This window comes from Rhea americana, unplaced genomic scaffold, assembly GCF_003343005.1.
Source record: "Rhea americana isolate MKP2758 unplaced genomic scaffold, rheAme1 scaffold_49, whole genome shotgun sequence".
Lineage (NCBI taxonomy): Eukaryota > Metazoa > Chordata > Aves > Rheiformes > Rheidae > Rhea > Rhea americana.
In genome coordinates, this window is record NW_028186634.1 from 2,192,596 (window position 1) to 2,212,166 (window position 19,571).

Genomic DNA, 19,571 nt, shown 5'->3' on the forward strand with positions numbered 1-19,571 from the left:
AACACCATATGCTATAACAGACATGCATGATAACCAACACAATTTGATAATATTTGCAGTGTACTGTAGGTTTTGTAAGCAGCAAGTGCTTTTGGTAGCAACGATCTTAGAAGTATTTTCGTCCAGCAGAAGTAACACAAAACAGTTCTCCTGTTTCTTCTCTATTTGCCCTCCCTTTTTCCCCTGCATATAACATTCCCCTGCAAACTAACCAAAGTTGACAACAAGAAAACCTATAGTTGCCATATCGCCATGTCTGTAAACTGCTGTCATTTGTGTATTATGATTGGCTTTTGATTCACTAATTAGTCATGGTTCTCATAGGAAAAGAACAAATTACATTGAAGAGTACTGTAACATAGCATAACAGAACACTTGGGTGGTGCAACACATCAGGTTTCAGCCACGTGTCCATTACTGCACAAACCACCCCGGAGCATCCAAGGAGGGAGGAATTCCTGCTTCCCTGGAGATGCCCACACGTGAAACACTTTAAAATGATATTCTCCATTTTGAAGCCATATGATAAAATATTTTAGAGTCAAAAGTGGATGCAATGAAGTTGATGACAAATAGGTTACAGTGAATAAATACATAAATATTGGCGAGTGCTTTGGTTTTTGGTAAGCAACCAACTAGTTATTCAGTCGAACTGCAACAATAAAATGTCCTTAAGGAGGAGAAGGCAGCATCAGAACTGTATTTCTGCTACTGAATCCACCACAGTTCAACACGATGCAGAAATGGCCGTAACGCAAGTCTACAAAAGAATTATGGCACAGGACAGCAGTCAATACAGCTTAAGCTCCTAGAGTCAAGGACCCATGGAGATGAAGCACCATGTCATTTTGTCTAAGGTTTAATTTTGTATGATAGGCCTGAGACGCGATCCAATCCTCCACTTTGGTAGTTTCATATTGTTCTACTTAAGTCAATTTGTACCTTCCGCAGGGAGGAATTTTAGCTTTTTCCTCTGGTCTTTCTTTCACCTGCCTTGCTACATGATTTGACTCTTTACCTTGGTGGAATCTGCAGCTGTGAATAATGATGATCTATAGTCTGGGAAACACTGATGGTGTTCTGGGTTATAGGTAGAATGAAAAGTGAGTTGAGGAATGAAATACAAAAAGTCTTTGCTTTCTATACCAGTAACGAGACAAAATGCTTATTTGACACCTAGAGATGTGCTAAAAAAAATACCCACAAATCTACCCGGCAGGACAGGGTGCTGAGTCTACACAGGAGCACAGTCTTGTGGAGTAAAGGTGCACTGGAGACTGCAGGTCAGCATGCACTTCTTTCCGGATTATGAGGGGCTCACATGTGCCCAGGACAGAAGGCAGAGCCTTACACAGGCACTATCGGATGGCCTTACACCACGGAGGACAGAATCTCTCCCTCTCTCTCCCTCTCTCCCTCCCTCCCTCTCTCTCTCTCTCTCTCTCTCTCTCTCTCTCTCTCTCTCTCTCTCTCTTTTCTTTTTTTTTTTTCTTTTTCTTTTTTTTTTTTTTTGGCATCCTTTGGAGCTGTCAGGACTCCTGTAAGCGTTTTTCAGCATTACAGGGTTCAGACTGAAACTCTGTCTCCCCACCAGTTACTTGCACCGGGATTTTCCTGACAATTAACTGCTACAGCTATAGCCCAACAGCAGCAGCATCCACAGGACTGGGGGAGCGGAAGGAAAGAGTAATTGATTTATTTCCTTAATATATGGTTTACAATAGAAAATATGAGCTCCAGGTTGTGTCTTTCTGAGCAGTTAATGACCAGCTGGGTTAAGGGCCTTCAAATACTGCCATTGGTCATTAACTGCCAGGAAGTATCCTTCCTGTCATCTATTATTGCTTAATTGTATCAAGACCCACTACAGTGGAGGACTGTTAAATCTGTGGATTAATTGAAATCTGACCCTTGGTAGGTCTAACAATATCAAGGCTGCTGCAGGTTAGCATTTGGGTTTTTGACATGACAGTCCATAACAAATCTCTTCAGAGCTGTTCTGGTTTATATTAATGCCTATGGGATGATTGACACACTAAAACATAATTGCCCTGTAGAAATCACTGTGGTCAGTTGTATTAAGAACTACTTACGGACACCTTAATTTACTTTGACACCACAGACTTTAAAAGCTTCTATACTTGTATTAAAACCCGCTTAGAGGTTTGGTTGGCATTGTAGCTCATCAGGAAAGGATCACTAAGTATTGCTATGAAGAGCAAAGGTTAATTATTAGAGCTTTAAATAATTCTCCTCAAATATACAATCAAATTACAAAATAAATGGGTATTGTTTATCTGGGTATTTTCTGCCACTATTCTGGTTAATTAGTTGCTAGCAGGATATGTAAAGAAACCAACTAATTGTTTTAAATTAGCTTTGGAAGAATAGGATGTAAGCTCCAAACCTGTAAGTACAAAAATACCTCAACTTTTGCATCACTTCAGCAACATCCAGCTTTAATTTTTTTGAATGCGGTACCTCAAACTGAAGACACATGACTAAGCTCCTTTTTAAGCCAGGCCACACAGCACAAGGTTATATTTGGCAATCAGGAAATATAAATGCTATGCTATGATCCACAGTCACGTAGCAGGATCCTGTTCTTCGAGGCACTGTACAAGCAGCAAATGAAAAGATGGTCTCTGCCACCAAGACCCTATGATGGATAATGATGTCTCCATAGCCACTGTATGATTGCAACTAATTTAGTCACTAATAACCTACAACTGAAAACACACTAACTGTCCTGCTGGGTCTGTCCACCTAGCTCAGTAGTTTGGCGTCCAGCAGGAGACTCTAGTTACGGGGAGCATGAGAGCCTGGCCGTCATCTATGGTTCATTCTCCTTTTTCCTCAGCATCTACAGTCATTGGATTGGGCTGCAAGTGGGTACATCCCTTTCCTGTTCAGGAACACAGCGTAATGCTTTGGCAGATGAGAAGGAAGAAATAACTGACAATTATGTTTGCAGTCTGACCTTGCAATGAAGGGCTTTGCTGAGGAGCTTTGTGACAGTCCGATTTTTTTAATGGAAGGAAATCAGAGAATCAAATGAGTCTATGTACAATGGAAATTCTAAGTCTATCAGACAGTCTAAAATATTTAGGATGCTAAATGTCTCTTATTTTTGGCAAGATCTGGTTAAAACTTAGCAGRTTTAATTCAGAAAATCTAGAGATCAGGGACCTTAATGATCAAATTACTCAATCACAAGGAAATATCTTTTATTCAAACATCAGGAAATCCACACTTAATGCAAGACTTCAGTTAATTCCACTAGAATAGTTACAGCTGCTGTAAAACCAAAGGGTAAGTGCTGGAAAAAAAATAAAAAAAACAACTCCAATCCTCCTCCCCCACCACAGAAAAAGAAATGCCACACGTTGAGAGATCATGCAGGAAAAAAGGCTTCTGGAAAAACTTTTTAATGCAAACTACCTATTTCCAGGAGTGTGACTGGAGAGACGAGCAAGCTTTTTTAGTTTTAACAACAGCAATATGGGTGGAAAGAAAAGGCGGGGGATAGCCCATGAGTCAGTGTCTGTGAGCCGAACTCTCCAGCTTCTCCTACAGCCAGAGCCTGCAAAATCCCCCTCACACAGTTTTTATTTATTTCCTTATATWTTTTTTTGACTCCAACTACAGCAGGAAAGCACTACATATCCTAGCAGCTTTAGGCTATTTTAAGGGGGGGGGGAGGAGGAGGCTTATTTTAAGGCACAGGAGCAATTATGAATATTCACATTATTCTACTTCACTGAGTTACAGTAATTTGTATTAAGAATGGCACCACTTCATTTCTCACACGCGTATGTATAATAACTCATCATGATAAAACCGCCATTAATCTTTTATAAACTAATTGTTCAATAATCATTTGCTATAGTTACAATTTGTCAGTTATTTAAGGTGGACCTCTAAAATAACAAAATTATGAGCCAATTCAGGGAACTTTTGGAAAGCACAATGGACAGCAAGACAGCGAAGTTCAGCTGTCTTCTAAGCTCGTGTCACCCGCCTCGGGCCCCGGCTCGCCTCCGAGCCCGGAGGGCCGCGGGCCGCGGCCCGCAGAGCAGCCCGCCAGCGGCGGCCGTCCGCGCAGGCCCCGCTGCCCAGGTCACAGCCGGCGCCGCGGGTAAAGCTGCGCCGCCCGCGCCTCGGCGCCTTGCTGCTGGCTAACAGTTCCCTCCGCTGGGAAAATAATTTTTGAGACGTCGCCTGTGCCCAGCTCCGAGCGCCGCCGGGCCGCCGCCTCCGCGGAGAACCGTTGTAACGGCCACCAACGGCCGCCCCGCGCGGGGCGGGGCGGGGCCGAGTCTCCCGGCAGCCTCCGCGGCCTTTGATTTGCATGGCTCCTCCTCCGGGGCGGGGCGGGGCCGAGGCTAACGGCAACGGCTCCGCCGCTCCGTCTGGGTAGGCGCTGCCGCCTCTCCGCCGCTCGGCGCGGCAGGGCTGCCCGCGGCCGGAGGCTCCCTCCGCGCCCCAGCTCCATCCCTGCGGGAGGGGAAGACCATCCTCCGCCGCTGCCCGCGGCCCCGCTCCTGCCTGGTGGCGCTCAGCGCCGCGCTTGCTTCGGTTTGAGGGGAAACAYGTCGTGGGTAAAAACATTTCCCCTGTCACCTCTGCCGTGCTGGGTGACTGGGGCAGTGAGGGCCTGCATAGCAGAGCAGGAGCGGGCGGAGTAGTGGTGTGGACTGACCCCTGCGACTCTCATGCAGCAGCTGAGAGCCAGAGTGTCGCCAGAAAGGACTGAGAACAGGTATAGGAAAGATCAGGTTTTCCTTACTTGTGTAATTCAGTAATTACAAYGTGTGAGCAGTCAGAGAAAATTTGGTATGTCTCAACTTACAATATTAAATATTGACCTAGCCTCATTTTTTCCTACTGCAGCCTTTTATACTGAGGAATGTGTCTTAGAGGTATCTGACCACCTTCAGCTGGGCACAGAGGCAGTTTATTACGCAGTCTGAGCAGGATACCTGTGGGTTACAGCCCTCAGGGCTCCGTGCACATGTGATTCTTGTTGGACTGTGAGATGATTCAAATGGCCAGATAGGCTAAGTGCCCCCACCTGGTATGAGTTTCTGATCTCATGGGATAGGCCTGACCTGAGTAGGTTGAAGTGAGGCTAGAATTATCTAGGAATGTGAGGGCTGTAATGTTCTTCCTACCTTCCCTGCAGTAGGAGAAGAAACAAAAGTAGAGTTTGGAGCATGTTCTCTTGCTCTCCTGTAGAGGTTAATGGCAAAAACAAAGGCAAGAGGAGTTCTAGTGTTACTGAGCACCTTGCCAAGCAGGGTGGTGCTTTGCCACCAGAAAGCTGTTATGGAGGAGATAGAAGAGCTCGGTAGCRCTGCCTTTAGATAATATGAGTGATGAGAGCAAGCATGAGGTTTTGAAAAAGGTATTGTTTGGTCACAACCTCATGGTGTGAAGGACCATGAATGATTTTTAAATGGTCATGTTATTTTTTCTTTCTTTCTCCCAAATAGCAGGTTGCTGCTTTGAAGTTCTGAGCCCATCCTGTTCCCACCAGTGTCTCTGGAAACAGAGGGTTGGGTCAGCACCTGGCAGTAAATGCACAGCAGTTCTTAGGATGCAACCTTAACATTTCCATTGGATATTATGTGCCTAACACAATGATTCATAAGGCTGCCTTCCTTGATTTAATCCCTCTCTACAAACCCTTAGACTGATCRTGCTTAAAGACAGTACACACTTCTAGTATGTTTTGATTTTATACTGCAAGGACTTTGTGATTGAATTACAAACTAAATAGATGAGAGATTATACAGTCTTAAAATGCCTGTAAGAATCTCAGGTTGTGAAGGTCTTCAAATTAGTTCAGTTACTTACTCATTTTTGAAAGGAGAAAATAGTACATTTTTACAACAATAAGTTTGTATGTGGTAACAGCCCTTACTCCACAAACCTCAGACTGTGAAGTTCCGAAATGATCTCAAAGCACTTTGAAATAATAAGAAGAACAAAATCCTGTTCTTCTCTTTTGAAAATATTATTCCTATGTGAACAACRAAAGTAAATGCTGAGGAGCTCATATAAAGAAATAATAGTTTGATGCATTGTTTTTCTAAGCTTTGTGCAAAATGTTTCTCAGCTATGTTAGAAATCTTACAATAATCTCTATTGCATCTGAAAGTTTTGAAAATTTCTCTCTTGATACTTGCTTATCTTCTTTCATACACTTGCTTTTAATGTCTGCACACTTAAAGTTCAGGCTTCACAGATCATGCTTTCCATCTCTCCTAATTTACCTCCGACAGCTTAACCAGCAATTTATTGCAAGGATTGTAGCTATAAGCACAACAGAATCAGACCTTAATTTGATTTGCTATTTATCTAGTCTGTTAATTGTAGCCACAGGGTTGTATTAAGAAAGTCAAAAAGTACCACTTGTAACTACAGAGTGGCTCTCACCTTTGAAATAGAGAAACACTCATTTTCTAGAAAAAAAATAAGAAAAACGTGGTTATGAGCTAAGTGAAAAAGGCAAGAGTTTCTGCTTTTCCATTTCTAGTGCAATTAATACAGTGTTGATGCCCAGAATGTAGCTGTCTGGGCACAAGCCTGTTCCTAGTTTTATTGATGCTGGTATGAGAAATTATGCATCTGCACCCAGTTTTGTTGTTGTTTTTTTTAAACTGCAAATGGATTTCTTGTTAGGCTGATGGGGGGGGGAGGGGATTTTGACTTATGTTAATCAGGAATTTCTTCTGCCTGAATTTCAGAGTTATTTATCTTCAAGAAAAGAGGACAGTATTTTACAGTACAAATGATTGAAAAACAAAATTTAAAAACCACTGAGAGAACCTCCAATCCTACAACAGCCTGCTTATTTATAGCAATTGGTACATTTTTGATGCCCCTGAAAGGTGCTGAGTGAGGAGTCTGTGTTGTGTCTTGCAGTGCCCCTTGCAAAATAARGAATAAAGCTTGAGAATGGTACATTAGAAGGGGAAATCCCACCTTAAATCTCTTTCAGGGCAGACTTAGGAATAGAGGTATTCAAATTTCACTGTAATTCAATAGGTGTAGGAGTACCTGATTCTCTTAGGCCCCTTTGAAAATCCTAGCCTTAAAATATTTGATGTTTTTGGAAAATGAACAATAAACACTTCCAGCTCTTGACTTCTGGGAGTAGCTTTCCTTTACTTGCAACAGTTCTGCTGCTAGTGAGAAGGCACAAAGCTCTACTGAGGTCTGGGGCTGCTTGAAGACATAAGAGAGTCACTTCAAGCCAGATACTTTCTATATTGCAAAAGTAAAAATCTCATGCAAGTAATTAGTCCATCAGTAATGAGTTGATGCTGCACACTACAGTGAAGTGTGCCAGAATACTAGAGATGGGAACTCCRTCTCACTTTCTTCTTTTTCTTAAAATGTCATTTTTGTCTATGATTCCTTTTAATAGTTTAAAGATAAACATGTGAGCTAATCAGTGGATAATATGACTGTAGAAGTGTATCAGAATGACGACTATTTGTTCCTTCTGTGTCTTCCCTCTCCTYCTCACCCCGATTGAAATTGCAGGACTCCACCACACGCTACAGCAAAGGTGGGAGTTCTTAGTTTTTTCTTGCTATTATTTGCCTCTTTCCAAGTCCTAGGTTTTCAGTATGAAAAGCATGACTGGAAATTTCTGGATGGTTAGCTAGCAAGCTTGCTGTTGTACCAGGGGCTTGGGAGTATGTGTAAAGCAGGGCCCAAGGACCTGGACAGTTTGCAAACTGTTAGGAATGGCAAAGCTCATTGACTTCATCATGTTGTCATTAACGCTTCCCTCAGTGTACTGGTTTTGGGCTGGCACTGCACAGTTAGCATGTTAAAGCATAGGTGAGCCTGGACCATCCTTGCGCTGTTATATTGACACAGAGTTTTACAGAAAGGAGAAACCCCACCTCGACCTGTCTGGGTGCTGCCTGAGTAGATGGGAGTGAGGAAGAAGGCACCCTAGGAATGGAAAACTTTCCATATGTTTCTCCAGTTTCTGTTTAGTGAAGAAACTCCCTCTGAAGAGTCCTCTGATCCACAGTAGAGGCTTCCTCCCCCTCCCCCCCCCAATGTTGGGGAGCTGTTAAACCTGTTTGCTATAAAAGAGAAAGAGGGAGGATTGTGGGTTTTGCTCTTGTGGAATGAGGACCTACACCTGCCAAGCTAGGAAACGTTACTACGAACACTCCTAGAAACTTGCAATTCTGTTTCTGAAGCCTGTAGTGTCTCAGGTAAGCTGTATGCTCTGACTTTGTTCACTGGGCTAGGTATGGGTGTATCAAGAAAAACATAGTGTAATCTAGTGCTTTTAATATTCTGTTGATCTGGTAATTAGAATTCTTTCCCTGAATAACTGTGCTTATTGGTTTGTTTTGTTCTGCTTTCTTTGCAATAGAGTGTAACAGTGTGCATTTCTTTTATTGTCCTTTATTATTGTGAAAGTGGGGTTTCCTCAAAGTCTTAAAGCATTTCAAAATAATTTGRTACTTTACTTACTCAGAGAAATGGTCCTGTAATTTTAAATGTGAAGGCAATAGTACTTCTGTCTGTATGTGTTGTGCTGGTGAAGTTCCAGCACAAATCATGGTTAAAGGCAGAGAGAACTTTGATACTATGCGGAGATTTTCCAGTGTCAGGTGGAGTTGAGTGACTAACAGCCTCTGAAAATTTCCTCCCTCTTGGTTTCTGAGCTTAGAAATTATGCAAGTAACGTTTCTTGGGAGAAGACTTTGGTTTGTTCCTATGAGTTGTAAATGCTATCAGAAGAACTTGCAAATAGTTTTCATCCCTATTTAAACCCAGCTGCCAACAGATATTACTGGATCTCCTTTCTTGCATGAGTAGAAAATAAACTAATAGCCCAAATGGCTGATTCTAGCCAAGGTGAAGTCAGTGTAAGATCTGAAGTTGAGGGGAATTATGTCCTAAAATGCTGGATCTGTTGTACAGTAARTTTGCTAGTGCACAGCACCTTCCACCCTTGTCTTCCCCTACTTGTTTGGTCTGGATAGGGTTATGATAAAACTGTGGAGAACAAGCAGTGCCAACTCTAGAGAGGCACTGGCACAACCACATTTTCTTGCACTGTTCTTTTGGGAGGGCAGCTTCCCTGACTCCTTGCACTCACCAATCCTTAAAAAATAGGATAAACAAAGATTCAGGGATGTGGGTGACAGTCTAGAAAAAGCAGTGTTAGGATCCTTTGAGGTTACCTGGCCTTTTTTTTTTTTTTTTTTTTTTGAGTGCTGTGAGTCTGGCGTGTTTGAGATAATCAGTCCCTCCTTACCACGTCTTGTGCTGGGTTGCTGTCTTCTGAAGATCTCTGTTTTCTTTTTTCTCAAGGAACATGGAACATCTTCCATTTCTCTGAACATGGAACAACTTGTGTAAAAGGCAACAGAGAGTTGGCTGGGACCTGTGGAGTTGATGTTTATGGTGCCATTTTGTGCTAGTAGYGACTGGAGCAGTGTGTGGCTAGTCAGGTTCTCATGAAGAATGTGAAGGTTTCCTAGATACAGAAATAAGTGGAAAAGAGGGCTGCAGTCACCATTAGCTCTTATACAAGACTAGATAAAGATATACATAAAGAATATGCAACTCCAGCCCCTGGCGTGACTGGCCAGCTGTGGGTAGCCAGTTGCTGCAGGGCTGAGTGCTGTACCCCTCCTGCCGGCCCGGGAAGGGCTGGTGTGGAGGAGGTGCTATGTCTAGTGCTCGCTTTTGAATCCAAGTGCTGCAAAGCCTGTCTGGCACCATATTATATAATATGCTGTTCCAGATGACAATCCGCACGATGTATATGTTGTACTAAATATCCTTGAAAGTATGCGTGTGGGTTTTCTCTTTAAATATCACCTACAGGTACATGCTTTGCTGTTTCTGGAGCTGAATTTCTATGTTGGGGCATTTAACAGCGCTGCAGTATACAATACTGTGCTGTTTTCTGTGTAACAGCATAGGGTAATTCTTGCTCTCGTGCATATGTTTGAACTGATTGCTTGATTAGAGATCAGAAAAATATTTTTGGCAAGGTTTTAATAGCAGGAATCTGAGGAAAGCCTGCCTTTTTGAGACCGAGCTTTAACTGAACTCTAACTGTACTTCGTCTGTCTTTGGACTTGTTCTCTTATACATTTGTTGTTTGAAAAAACCACTTTTGTGGTGTCCTCAATTCTTGAGACCGTGTGGTACAAGGGAGTCTTCATCTGCTGTTGCCCATATAGAGAATTTATGGTCATATTGACACACAATTAAAGTACTAATGAATTGAGTGATGATTAAGAGACACGTGGCTGGGAAGAGGGGGCAGACAAAAATTAATGGTTATTTCTTAGCTCTACGTAGTCTCTTTATTCCCCCTTTTGGTTTGCCAAATGGTTCCATTTGGACTGATGTTTTTTAATGCTTACAGCCCAAAGGTGTGTTTTGTTTTGATTTTTTTTTTTTCTCTTTAAGGAAGAAAATTGGTTCCGTATGTTAAGTTTCCTTAACATTTTTTTCAACATGCATAAAATTACAGATCTCTAGAGAGAATGAAATACCACACTGCACATTGTAATACCGCACCCAATTGCTTGCTTCTTCTCTCTGTTGCCAAACTTTCCAAAAATCATAATGTAGAATTAATACATTTACTGGGGCTGGTTTTCCATGCTTGATACAAAGTAAAAATATAACTGAGTAACCAGGCACAGAAATAAGTGATGTCAGTTTGAGGTGGATAAATACAAGTCTGGGGACTAAAATAGCCCTTTGCCTTGAATCTACTGTCTACAAAGGGTCAGGGTGGAGGAGAGACTGGATATGTGCCTTTTTAAAACAAACAAACAAACAAACAAACAAAAAGTTTCCATCACATGTGTAGCTACAGCACTACACTGCAGGTTACTGTGGGTTATAGATTGTGCTCCCTGAGAAAATAGAAAGGATGATACCAAGTTTGGAAGCAGATTTTAGGAGAATGGTGAATGGTGCCTAATACGAACTAAAAGGTAGAAAAAGACTCCTAGGTCGTCAGTCTGTACTTGAAACATGTACTGTAGTATTGTGTTTGGATGTATGAATGTTTGAAAACGACCAAAAAGATCGGAAGGGTTTATGGGCTGTCACACATTTTTTACTTCTTGCCTGATTTGCATTGTTAAAGTGAAATGCCTTTTCTGGGTGCCAGTTGTGGAGCAATTCACACAGGTCATCTTTTTCTCCTTGCTCTGGCATAGCAGAAGCATGATGTGTCGTATGGTTTGCTCTCTCCCTAACAGGCCCTTCCCGAGGAGGGAGGAGTGTGGTTGTGGAGGTTGTCTGCAGCTACGTCTGTGAGATTAAGTGTTCAGGGTATTACAATGATGTTGTTGAAGTTTGTGGCTCAGCAAGATGGATCTCAGCTCTGCTCTGAATAAGTCATTTACTCTGTTGCTGTACCCTCCCACTATACAATTCATACTGATTTTTCCACTCCCATTTCTTTTATCTTTCTTTCTAACCTTTTTCTTTCCTCAGGCTTCCTCCCCTGACCTGCCAACCTAGTAATCTGCATTTACCTTTTACTGACTGCTGAGCTGCAGAGGCACTTTTTTCTTCCCTCTTACCTTCAAGCCGTCGATTTTTCTTGTTACAACTATTCTGGTTTTCCCCTTTCCTCATCCCTTCCTTCCATTATTTCCTCTCCCTGCCTTTACTTGGCATGGAAAATGTCCAGTCAATTTAGCTGGGAGTTTGCATGGGACATTTGAGAAAACCAGAATGAGGCAGAGGAAGGTAAAGGAAAGAAGTCTCTACTTGGTCGTTCTAAAAGGGACTGTGTTTCCAATAACTTAAAAAAAGAGAGAGAGAGAGAGAGAGAGAGAGAGAGAGAGAAGTACTGAGAGCTTTATTCTGGTGAGCTCCTGTTCATTTTGAATCCTGTCAGCAGGGAACTTGCTACAATAACGAGAAGTCGTTAGCTGCCTTGTTTTATACCCATTGAATAGGACCCAATTTTTACAGGAAATAGTTGGGACTTTAAAGCTCCCTCCCCCTCCTTGCCACAAAAGCAATTTGGAGAAGGGATGGGATACCAAATATTTAAGAAGCCATTTTAAACGTGCTTTTTGTTCTTTTCATCAGCTCTCTCTGTCCTCTTGCCAGCGTGTGCAGTTAGTTCCTGTCCCCGAGAGTTTGCACCAAAACCACAGTTTGAACCAGGCTGTGCATAATGGGCGTCTCTGTTAGTTCCCGCCATCTGAAGCTCCCAGCAGTAGATGGAAAATTAGACATACGCCACTGCACAATAAATCTTACTGTAATTCACCCAGCTAGCATCACCACGAACAGGCCTTGAAAAATGTCGTGTGTGCTTGAAATCATACTTGTGCTCCTGCCATTAAAGAATGAAGGAGGAGGGAAAAAAAAAACTCGTAAAGAAAGTTTCATTTACTTTTTTTTGTTATAAAATACTTTTTACTGGTGCCAGCTGGAAGGAAAATGACCCAGTTAGATCTCAAAATTATGATGTAGCTTTAAGTGCTATGTTTAGATTAACTGCCAAAATGTTAGTATAAAGTGGTAGGTGTTTGTGCTGCAGATAATAACTAATGTACTGTTGGTCAAGATAGGCCACTGTTCTGTTATTATTGTATGGATCTTATGACTAAACATTGGAGCAAGCCTAGTGGAACAACAATATTTTACTGTGCCCGGAATACTAGCTTGTCAGAACTTAATTGGGGTGCCAAAAATCTAATAAATCAGATGGGGACGATGTCCTCTTTCTGTGTTCTGATATTTCTGATTTGTATTCCTTTCTGTAAAGTGAACTGTGTTTGTCTTATGTATTTCCTGGCAAGTATTGTGTGTCTCATACAGTAAGACCCCTTCGACTGTCAAATAATTATGGTCTTCCAAAGAAACTGAAAATGTTTTTTTCCCTGTGCTTGTGAGACTGGGTTAAATGTGTTGTATATTTTAAAGGACCTGGCTTACAAGGAAAAATCAAGGTTAAAAGCACTTCAGAACTCAAGTTGTGCTGATGTGTATGACCTTTGGGCCCAGAATTAGCTATTTTTACTCTGTTGATATGAAACATTAACCTCAGTCAAATGTTTCTTGCAAGAAATGAAAACAAAACTGTGATGTTTAAATACACAATCTAGATGTACCTACACCAGTCGCCATGAAAAAGTCAACATTTGCTAACAGACACCACMTGGTGGGTTCTGTGGTACTGCAGTTACTTCCCTTCCTAGTCACAGAAATACCTGTGGGAGAGGAAAGAGCTGAAATGCTTTGGGTCTACAGGAACTTCTGACCAGCCCTCTGCTGTCAGCAGTCTGCTGATGACGCAGACTGCCCAGCTCTCCTCCCTCCCCGGCTCTGCTCTGCCCAGGCCATAGCCACGGCTAGATGTTGTTCAGTGGTGGTAGGTGCCTGTCCTTTTATGTCTCCTACGTTACTGTGGTGTGGAAAGACTTGGTAAATTTTATCAGTCATCATAGTAACTACTGTATTATTCTTACCTCTTTTTAGTATGAGGAGGAGATGAGATTGAACCAAAACAACAAATATAGGTACTTCCCCTCCCCTCCCCCCCCAGTTTAGTTTTCTTCTTCCTGGGTTTAGTCCAAGGCAGCTGATGAGTGAAGTCAGGGGCAGCAGTTCCCTTAGATTTTGATGTGGACCTGGATTGCTGCTTTTTTCTTCTTTATATTCTRTTAATATAAGAAGTCACTGTGGGCCTGATTAATCTCCCTTGGGAAATCTTTGTGAGTTATATCCAGGTAACGGGCTCAAGCCAGTGTCATGAAATAATGAACAGGATGGCCATTAAAGTGCTCTGTCAGAGAGGGCAGAGAAGGGGACAAGTGGAGGAGAAGTAAATTCGTGATGAAGATTTTGGATGAAGAGCTGGCTTCACTTTCTTTCCCAAGCATAGAAAATAGGCTTAACCAAATAAAGTTGTTTTATGAAGGTGGGATTGACAGAATGAAATTGTAATTTCCTATCTCATAGGTTCAAGTTCTGTAACTGTGATACTGGGATGTTACAGCATGAAAAAGATGTAAAAAAACCAATGCAGACACTTTAAAAAGATTGTTTTCAAATACTGCTCACACTTAATTTGGGGTTTGGTGTTGCCTCTGCCAGCCATGCTAGTGTGTAAGGAAGTGTGTGCTGATCACGTTGTGTTTGGGCTTGTTTTTTGATAGCTGAGCTTTTAGAACAAGAGAGTTGAGAATAACCTCCAACTCTTAACCAGTCCTAAGCTAATAAATGGATGTGTAGTCTCTGCCTTGCCTAGAGAAATAGGCAGATTTCATAGAGGGTGTGTAAATAGCAAAACTAAGGACTTGCAGAAAATCACCATTTTTCAAAGCACCGTCTTGGACAATGCAGTAAAGGAAAAGGATATTACAAACAATATAACTAGGATACATTATATAATCTGAATGTATGTTAGATTTGTATTATTCTTCCAAAATAATTTTCAAATGGTTTTTGTATTGTTCATGTAAAAATCTAGTACAGAAGTTTTGCAGATATAATACGCAATATAGAAATGATAGGTTAATATTTATGCTTTACTCCAACTGATGTCAGTAAGATACTTGCTATTTTAATGCCTGTGGTTTCAGGAATGGATAGGGCATGACTGGCAATAATTCAAATAGGGAAGTAGTATACTTCAAATAATGTTATCACATTGATCTTTCTACTGTAATGTTTTCCTTACAATTCAGAATGACTAAAAATTTATGCAAAATCCTTTGACTGCCAAGTTAACAGAACGGTGGGATGCTTCCCAAAGTCATATTGCTATCTATTTGGTAGGAGGATCATAGAATCGATAAAGTTGGAAGGGACCTCTGGAAATCATCTGGTCCAACCTCCGTGCTCAAGTAGGGTCACCTGCAGCATGTTAGACAGAGTTGCATCCAGGCAGGCCTTGAAGATCTCCAGAGAAGGAGACTCCACAACCTCTCTGGGTGACCTGTTCCAGTGCTCCRTCACTCTCACAATGAAGAAGTTCCCCCTCACRCTCAGGCGGAATTTCCTGTGGATCAGTTTCTGCCCATTGCCTCTTGTCCTGTCACATGGGACAACTGAAAAGAGTTTGTCCCCATCCCCTTGACACCCTCCCTTCAGATACTTGTACACGTTGATGAGATCGCCCCTCAGTCTTCTCTTCCCCAGGCTGAAGAGGCCCAGCTCTCACAGCCGTTCCTTGTAGGGCAGGTGCTCCAGCCCTCTGAGCATCCTTGTAGCCCTACACTGGACTCTSTCCAGTAGCACCGTGTCTCTCTTGTASTGGGGAGCCCAGAACTGGACACAGTACTCRAGGTGAGGCCTCCTTAGGGCTGAGTAGAAGAGCAGGATCACCTCCCTCGACCTCCTGGTAACACTCTTCCTAATGCACCCCAGGATATCATTGGCCTTCCTGGCCACAAGGGCACATTGCTGGCTCATAGTCAACTTGTTATCCACCAGCACTYCCAGGTCCTTCTCTGCAGAGCTGCTGTCCAGCATATCAGCCCTCAGCCTGTACTGGTGCATGGGATTGTTCCTCCCTAAATACAGGACTCTGCGCTTGCCCTTGTTGAACCTCAGGAGGTTCCTCTTTGCCCAGCTCTCTGGTCTGTCCAGGTCTCTCTGAATGGCAGCACAGGATATATGAATACAGCATGGTGTAAAACCAATGAGAGTAAAAACAGGTAAAACACCTTCATATCTTTATTCTTATCAACTAAGAYGTGTCTCCTGTGGAGTACTTTATGAATATACTTTGCTTTGTTGGAGTACTAACATTTTTAGAGTTAAAGGTTTTGGGCCTTTGGAGTTGGGAGTGCTGTGGACAGTGGCATTGAATTAACCCAGACCTGTAATATTTATGTAATATATTATCCTAGTCCACTTAATCTAATGTTAAATACATCTATTGCAGATTTTCGTGCTTAAGTGCATAGAATGAAAACATCTTATGACTTCCTAAGAAGGTAAAGGTTAAACTGAATGCTTTAGAAAGTGAACAGTTTAATTTGTTATTCTAATTAGTGTTCAATAAGAAGATAATTTTATATATATATATATATATATATATATGCTAAAAAATATGACACTACTCTTTTTCAAGTGAAATTGTTTGAAGTAGATGAAGAAGTTGAAATTTCTGCTACTTAGTCTGAAAGATATGATGAAAGATATGTGTAGATACAGTGCAGCGATTAACAGGGACAGACCATGTCACTGGCACAGGAGACTGAATGCTTAGGGTAAATAGGCATAAGGGATACTGAAATTTTTTAACAGAGGCTTATAGTAGAAGAGGATCCGGTGCTTTATGGACCGGGATTAGGACTTCAAAGTACTATTTTAGACTATGTTCAGAAATATGATAGAATGCCATTGGTTAAGAATCCCAGTCTAGGAAGGTCTAATGTGGAGGATCCTGCCTGAAAATTAACCTTTGGATTTACAGATTGGGTGCTGAAGTCCTGAGTTTCTAACTGCGAAGCACTGTATCCTCGCTGTTCGTACTGGCATTGCCTGTCAGAACTGTGTCTAGGACTCTTCGGTTACTACGTTGTTTGGATAGATACATGGCTTAGCATGGGTGAGAAATGAAGCTTCTCAGTCTTACCTGGATCAAGGTAATCAGGGAGCTGATTTTTTTTTAAACTAATGTTTGTTGTGTAGGAGCTATCAGATGAAACTTCCACAATCAAAATTCACTAGTGTTTTGCATTTTGTATTTATGTTTTTCTTAGTAATGAGCAGCTTTGAGGAATTCAAAAGATTTTTTTTCTCTTATTGGTTTTNCCTGGTCACAGGGCGTGTAGGTGGTGTGGTGATCTCTCTACCTTATTTGTCCATCGGTTGTAGTTTGGTACTACAGTTTTTCTCACTGTTGCAGAAGTTGCCGGTTCAAAACATTTACTATTAATAGCTTGTTTGTTGAAATGGGAATGGCATGCACTCCATTTAAGAAACAGCTGAGCGTCTGGGAGTTTAACACATAGCTATTTTCTTTTTTCTCAATGATTGTGTAGTATCTAAGAGGAAGGACTTGGGATAAGAATGGTATGAATGTAGGTGCCTCAGTGGTAACATTTATTCCCTAATAAATACCAAATATTCCCAGTAATTATGCAAGACTCTCTTGTAGTCAACAACAGATATTTCCATTGACTACAGCAGTCTTAAAATCTGTACCATAAATAACAACATTGTGAATTCATCTCATGTATTCACAGCATATTGGATGACTGTGGAAAGAAAAAGTTATTAAGAAAATACTTGTGTAGCATGATAGCTACAGCTATAACTGCATTTTTTGTAATTTAGGGACAGTTATATTCTACTGAAGGTAAAGTTACCTCTAATGATGTCAATTTCTGTTTTTATTTCTAAGCAGCAAAGCAGTCCAAATCAAAACAGTTTAGAAGACTGAGCAGTCTTCAGCTTTAGGATTATTTAAAATGTAAACTTTATTTGTATTTGAAATGCTTCTAGATCCTAACTGTGTAGAGTTGAACCCYTTTGTAACTCTTGTGTTTAGCCTGCCAGTTGGTAAATTGTACCGATAATTTTTATATCTCAATTGCTGGCACACTTGTTATCTTCAAACATTCCCCCTAATTTCCCTGGGATAATAGTACCATGTTTTGGATAGCCAGTAATGCTATCTCAAGTATCCTTAATTATTAATCATTGAGAGTTGGATTTGGCTATGCACTGCCCATGGATGAGCAAGGGAGTGTTGTGGTCGTACCCACTAGCATTGCTGATGAGTGCACTGCTTGGTTCTGCACTGAAAGAAGCTGTCTGACTGACTGCCTCTGCTTCTGGAAGGTCAAAACTTTTCTATCTGGATCATACGCCTCACAAAGCTGCAAAGTTGCTCTCTGAGCTAAACATTTTAATGGCAGTTTTGCAGACTGAATAGGTAAGTTATCCTGCTTCGAGTCTCCTGTACTGCATGTTTTACTAAGAGACTTATACTGGGGATTCTGCTGGGTCCTACTATAGTTTCAGTTTTAGGTGGTGCATGTTGTCACATGAGTTGCATGCTGTGCTGATTAAGCTGCATACTTCACTAATCAAGCTGCAAAGTTAAGTAGGTGAAATTTAATATGCTCTACTAATCAAGGTGCATTCTTTGTTGAGCAAGCTGAATATTTTAAACATGGAGTTTTTATGTACTCTGGTAACTGCCTTTTAGGCCTCTATTGCCTACAACCATGGCTAGCAGAAAGCTACAGCTAGCTATTCCATTACTGACAATGGAAGGAATGTGAGCTTTCACTTTGATATTTGTCCTGTTGGAGCTTAGGGACGAAGGAACCAAGATTAGCCCTAGTAAGTAAATGAGACTATTTCCCTTTGATAAGTCTCATTGGATTACACTGGAACACATTCCTACCATCCCAATAGCAAGGGTGCATATGTTCTRTATCACTTTGGCATCTCAGTTTGGTCTGCAGATTTGTAGTAGGAGTAATTCATCTTTAAAGCACTCTTGTTATGGCTGTTGCCCTTTTTCAGATAATCTTAGTTCAGTTTTAATTCTGATCTTTTTCCTCAGTGCTTCTCAGTCATGTCTCTTTTTAAACTAGATGAGAAAGGTAGAAAAATGGTAGTTCATTGTCTCTTTCTCTCTTACCAGTAAGAAACACTTACCTCAGAAAGATTGGTAGCTGAGTTTCTTAGCACTACATGAACATGTTACAAGGAACCAATAAAAGAAGGAGCAATGCTGTGAAGAGTTGCAGTCTAACTAGTTTACGGAGTAATGGTAAAGTGTACAATTAAGACTAAGATGTCTTGAAAGAAGGCAAGATGAAGCAGATGGGAAGTGAAGCTGAAGGTGGAAGAGCGAGGAAAGAATAGGGAAAACTGCTAATTCTACCAAATGCTACCATCTTTTGCATGTGATAAGTGCCAGTAGATTCTCTGTGTTGCAAGTCTGATAGGCTCTAGCCTTGGTTGCCCTATGGCATAATACAGGGATAAATTCTCCCTGTGCTCTGCCCACAAGTGCGGATGAACTTCTTTGCATGCACTGCAGGAAGAATCAGTTCCATGGATCKGAGTCAACCCTCTTTCTTCCATTTGCTTCACTTCCTGGGTTTTAACCCAGGGATACCTGTGGTAAACAGAATGCTATTGAATTGTTCACTGAGGAAGGGTTTCAGTAGCTTAAGGAAAAAAAAGGGGGGGGGAGGAAAGAGGAGTATTTCTGAAAAATGCTTGGCAGTTCCTGTTCTCCACATGGAAACAAGGGGAGTGAAGTAAAATCCCCAATTGAGAAAGGCTTTCTGAGCTGAAAAAAGAGAATTGAAGATTGATGTGAAAGCAGACCTACTTGCAGGTAACTTCAGTGCAAACTGGTATTAGAAAACAAGCAACTGTAGTATAGAAAAGTTGGAGACTGAGTTCCTGATATTTGAAAATGTCTTTTACATTGTTTAGTCTGTCTGGAGTAAAACTTGCTCAGCCCTAATTCACTGGCTCATGTTGAATTATTGTATTTGTACCTGCTGTTTTTCGGTCTTAAAGCCATCAGTAACTGAGCAAGTTGGTGG

General features: G+C 41.5%; 1 long non-coding RNA gene across 1 annotated transcript in view; it reads left to right on the top strand.

Moving 5' to 3' along the window:
• The first annotated feature begins 4,673 nt into the window (after nucleotides 1-4,673).
• LOC146588897 (uncharacterized) overlaps nucleotides 4,674-19,571 on the top strand; it is a 73,384-nt gene continuing 58,486 nt past the window's right edge. The window contains exon 1 of the long non-coding RNA XR_014897333.1: nucleotides 4,674-4,762. This is a non-coding gene — a long non-coding RNA (uncharacterized LOC146588897). The remainder of the gene's footprint in view (nucleotides 4,763-19,571) is intronic.